Raw genomic sequence first — 5,937 nt, 5'->3', positions numbered from 1 at the left:
ATCCCACATATGAGGGCCAGTGACACTGCCCTCCACAGCTAAGATGCTGAACAACAGCTCAACCTGGAGCTGGGCTGCCGTGAGTCACCAGCGATGGCGTAGCTGCAGCCCCTGTGGCATGGGTTGCCATGGGCTACCGTGTGTAGCCAGCAGCCAGCGTGAGCGGCCAGCAGCCGCAGTGAGCAGCCACCAAAATGACAGCAACTTGTCTGTTCCCCTTCCCCCAATTCCCCAGCACTGTTCCCATCCCCCCAATTCCCCAATAAAAATCTTAAAAAAAAAGTTTACTTGATATTTTTATTCTCCAATTAGTGCTCACAGATATTAGTTGAATGACTGAATATATATTAGAGGATCAGAGTTTGTTAATCTGATTATATGGTCATAATAATTTCCTTTGGGGTTGTTTTCCAATAGCAACTCAACCACATTTGCCACCAATAGCATGGAATTTTAAACACTATGTCACCAAAAAATATGTTACTCCAATATTGATTGATAAATTTTACTAAATGAGAGTCAGTATGATCATGACTGTATTATCACTGAATGCTTGTGTAAAGAACCATTTCCAAAATGTAGGAAAATAGTGAAAATTAGAATACATATTAGTATATAAATGTAATGTTAATGAAGCCTTGGAAATAGCCATTACTGTGTCTTAAATAGACTATGTGGAAGCATCAGAACCTAGCCTGTGGCAAGGCCCTAGGTTCTGGAGAACCCTGCTCTTTCTGGGTCCCACAGAAGCTAAGTCATAGCCCTGTCTATGGTGCTTCCTATCGTTTTACTTTTTTTTTTTTTAAATTGGGGCATTGCGGGAGGGAAACAGTGTTGGGGAATTGGGGAAAGGGACCAGCCAAGTTGTTGTTCTTCAACCTTAGTTGTGGAGGGCTCCAGAAGATATCTGGCTGCCCATCAGCAGCTCATGGCCTCCAAGCTCAAGGTGCTGTGTTACAATCTTAGTTGCGAATGGGCATAGCCATCATCCCATGTGGGAATCGAACCAGCAGCCTTGTTAAGAGTGCATGCTCTATCCACTGAACCATCCAGGTGGCAGCTCAGCTCAAGGTGCCGAGTTCAGTCTTAGTTGCGAGTGGGTGTAGTCCACCATCGAATAGACAGTCTTGTTGTTAGGAGCACATGCTTTCACCAGCTGGACCATCCTGCCAGCTGTTGGCAGCTCAGCAGCAGCTCAGCTCAGGCACAGCATCACTGGCCCATGTGGGAATCGAACCGGCAGCCCTGTTGCTCAGAGCTTATGCTCTTAAACTAACTCTTAACCAACTGAGCTACTTGGCTGGCCTAGTTTTTCTTCTTAGAGAAATGAATTGTGTGAGTAATCTTTAAGTCTTTAACAAAATAGTCTTGGCCAAAAAGTAGCATTATCTACTCACTAAAGAAAAACTTAAACTTCAAGGATAACCTTTCCTTTCCTTTAAGTTGGGTCTGTAGTTTGTCTGTGTCAGGGTTTATTATAACCACTTTATGTTTAACAAAAAACTTTCATGTGGTTAGAGTCTAATTAGGTGGTGACACAATGGGTGAACTCTGAAGAACAGATGTTTAGAAAAGTAGAGCAAGAGGTCATGTCTGCTGAGCACATCCCTGCACAATAAAACTCCTAATGTGCCCTAATAACTGGCATCAGAATAACCTGTCTAATAGGTTAATTAGTACTGCCAATAAAGAAAGAAAACAAAATTGTTACCTAACATGACTTCTTTCAACTAATATTTTCTATAGTTGGTCTGATAAAAAGAGGTTGGAAGTTACAAGGCAGTCAATGATTTCATGAAAAGACCTTTCTTGCCAATCAGTCGTATATCTCACTGAAGAAAGGAATCATTAAAAACCTATAAAGCTTTTATTAAATTTTAACGAAGAGGTGCAGTTGCTAGGATTTATCAGTCTCACAGCTAGCATGGAGTCCTTTATAATTTTTCTCAATGTTCACATTTATTTTTAATCATCTTCCCTGAAAAATGAACTCACTTTTCTTATTCCTTTGTTTCTGTCAATACTACTATCATTCTTCTAGCCACCAATGAAGAAAAATCTTGATATAATACCCAGATCCTTTCATTCATCAAATCTTATCATTGTTTCCTTTGGGATCTTTCTCAGATCCAGACTCTTCCTTTGAATTTCTGTGGCAATTAACAATAGTATGGTTAGATCCAGGAATTCCTGGAACCCAGAGACTTGACACACACTGGTGAACAAGATAAAAAAATGAAAGGAAACCCATTGTGTTTTGCCGCTCTGCATTCATTTGTCTTCCTTTTAGTATTTACCTCTTTCACAATGAATATAGTCTTGAGGGCTTGAGTGTTATGAAAGTTTACTGGATTTGATCTTGCTAAAGAAGTCAGGGAAAGTTTCCCCAAGGAATTTTATCTGAAGCTGAGTTATGAATATGTGTAGGGAAAAAAAAAAGCAATGAAAAGAAGGAAAGGTGATTTAGGCTTATGGAATATCATGTACAAAGGCTCTGTAATGATGAATACAAGGGACAAAAAGAAGCCCCATGCTGTTCCAGCAGGAAGCAATGGGGAGCATGGTCACATGAATGAGCCTGGAACCAGAGGCAGAGACAGAACCACGCAGTCTTGAGGGCCATGTTAAAGAACTGCCTTTATCTAAAAATCACTGGATATTCCATAACATCTCAAATGCAACATGTTGAGAAAAGAAACTGTCTTCATTGTGGACCCTGATTTCTCCTCCTTTATTTCCTGTTTTTTAGTGGTGTCATTCATCCAGGGTCTAAATTAGAAATATGGAGGTTTCCTTTTGCCACATCCAATTGGTCACTGTGGTGAGTCTATTCTACCTCTTAAATATGCCTCCATTTTTTACTGCTATTTAATTCAGACCTCATCATTTATTCTTGATTTACGTCATTAGATTTCTTCCCGTTCCCTAGCTCAGCTTCACTCCAATTAGTCTTCCTCACTGCTTCCAAAGTAACCTTTTAATATTATTAATATAATCACATTAATCTGCTCCTTAGAAGCCATAGTAACACTGACTTTTGGTTCAGATTTCTTAGTTCACAGAACAAACCACTACCTAAATCTTTATTCCCAGTCTTGAAACTTCATTAAATTCTTTTTGAGTTCAATACTGAGCTTCTTGCAAGATGAATGAGACACTTGTTCATGACTACATGCTTTTGAGCATGATGTTCTCTTAACTTGGGTTCTCTTCTCCAGACTTATCAAGATAACATTTTGACTTCTAGACTCAACTAAAGTATCACCTTCTCAAGAAAAACTCTGAAACAATCACCCCTTCTCTGGCTCCATCAACTTTTAATGGAGTACTTATAAAATATTTAGTATTGGTTGGTTTTAAAGTGTGTAGCCTCAACTTATTACAATCTAATTGAGTGCAGGGGATAATCCTATCCATCACCATATCTCTAGCACTTAGAGTAATGTTTAAATCGTAATTCTTTGTCAAACTAGATTTTATATGACAATTTGATTTTTATAATAATGTTGTGCAGTAACCTGTTTTAAAGCTATTAAAGTTGACACTATCACTCAGAGAAGGCAAGTATCTTGCACAAGCAACAGCTCTTCAATTAATTAGGAACTCTCTGCCCTATGAAATGAAAAGCCAATATTTATATTATAGATGGCTCTTTAATTTCTGAGACATGATTTAGCCTCACTTTTTATTGTATACTCATAGGTCATTATTAACATTAAATGTAACTCAGTCAAAGAAAGTCCTTTTGAAGGCTTCATTGTGAAGAATATATATACATATATATCATATTACACATAAAATATGATATGTAATATCACAATAGTATTTCAATAGTAATAACAATGACAACAGAACAAGAAATCCCCACAATTTTAGCCAATATCATCTCTCTATAAGCACAGTGTTCCTAACATCATTAAATGATTTTGTGAAATTTAAAACACTAACCAGCGATTAATGATAAAAGTGAGAAATGTAACTTTATTAATCCCTTACGTATATAGAATTTCAGGGAAGGAGAAGTTTGCAATTTTCTATCAGTTGCTCTGGGAAGGCCTCACTGAAAGAATGACAACTGAGAACACACCTGAAAAAGTGAAGTCCATTTAGCAGCCTTAAAAAGAGAAATCAGACCAGTAGAGACTGTCATACAAAAAGAAACTGAGATCCACCCAGGGTCAAGGAAGAAGAGAGTTTGAAGAAGAAAGGAGAAGTGGCAAATGTTACAAGGTGGCCATATAAGATCAAGACAGGAAGCCTAATAGTTTCCATGATTTTTATAGCAGTTTAGGAGGAAGTGTCAAGGTTAACAAAACAAAAAACAAAAAACCAAAACCCCAAAATTCAGCAAGATGAAGAGTGATTAAGAGGTGAAAGAGAATTCAGCACATATAAACAACTTTTTTCAGTAAAATGGCACTTGCATCCCTCCACATTGAATTCATCAAGAAACAATGTGTCTGTTCTCCATTGAAAATGCACCCACATCTTACCAACACTCAAGCCTCCAATGCCATCCCTAACCTAAGCCACTACGATCTCTTTTCTAGACAGTTAATATAGCCTCCTCATTGGCCATTCTGCTTACACTTTTGCCTCTCGATAGTCTTTTTACAACACAACAGCAAGAATATTCTAGTTAAATTATCTCTTCTCAAATCAAACCCACAAATAGTTTCCCTTTCACTCAAACTTTTGGCAAATAGTCACAAGACTCTATATGATCTGTCCCCTATTACCACTCATTGACCTCAAATTCCATAACTGCCCTCACTCAGTTTCAGCCACACTAGTCTCATTACATGTCTCAAATACTTCAAATATGATCTTGCCTCAGGGCCTTTGTGCATGCTGTTCCTGCTGCTTGAAATGCTGTTCCCTTCAGATATCTCTAATTTGCTCCATTCTTTCCTTCAGGTCTGACACACACAGTACTCTTTCAATGAAGTCTTTCCTGAGCAACTAATATAAAATTGCAAACTCTTCATCCTTGATCGCTCTCTCATGCATTCCCTGCCTTTCTCTTTCGTTAGTATTTATCATCATATAACATTCTATTTTATTTACTTCTTAGTTTATCATGTCTCCACACACTATAACATTAACCTCATCAGAGCAGAGATTTGTGTCTGCTTATTGGCTACTGTATCTACAGCACCTACAACACGCTGGTCACATAACTGGTACTGAGTTAATATTTGTTGAATAAATGAAAGAGTGGATATCAAGAGAAAGAAAGAGGTTAGAAAAAGGAAGCAAAGTTTATGGAAAGATTTTAGAAATATGGGCAATACCAGAACATGTGTATATGCTGATGAAAAAGAGACCAAAAAAAAGTATAATGTTGAACAAGGAAATTACTGACAGAACAAAGTCCCTGAAGCAGCAAGAAAGCATGAGTTCTAGAACAAATATAGAATTAAAAGTGCATAAATCTATGTTTACTGGGGTTCAGTGTTCATTGCTCATAATTGTTCTCAGAAATAAACTTAAATGCAAAAATGGAAGTTAAAACAACCTATGGAATGTCAAAAATAAGTTGTTTTCCATTGTATTTTCATGAAAAGAAACTTTTTCATACAAACTGATATTATTATACATTGTTCTTGAGAATTATACTAATTATTAGTTGGCACTACTGTAATTTGTTTAAGTTAAGTATACAGTATCATTTCTATAAAAATACCTTTTTATTTATGATTCTAAGGAGACCTAACAAAGGATTCAAAGCACCACAAAACCATGTCTAAGTCACTAAGCCATTAAGAAAGCCCAACTATTACTGATGATCAACACATTTTAAAGATATTTGCTAGGTTAATGGAAGATTAAATTATTAAATTATTATAATTATTAAATTATTATTCCATATGGACTCAGCATTGCACAAAGTAAAGTAAAAACTGAAATAAAAATGATTCTCTTTTTTACTATCTG

The sequence above is a fragment of the Hipposideros armiger genome, unplaced genomic scaffold (genome assembly GCF_001890085.2).
Source record: "Hipposideros armiger isolate ML-2016 unplaced genomic scaffold, ASM189008v1 scaffold_701, whole genome shotgun sequence".
In the NCBI taxonomy this organism is placed as follows: Eukaryota; Metazoa; Chordata; class Mammalia; order Chiroptera; family Hipposideridae; genus Hipposideros; species Hipposideros armiger.
This window is presented reverse-complemented; position numbering follows the sequence as displayed.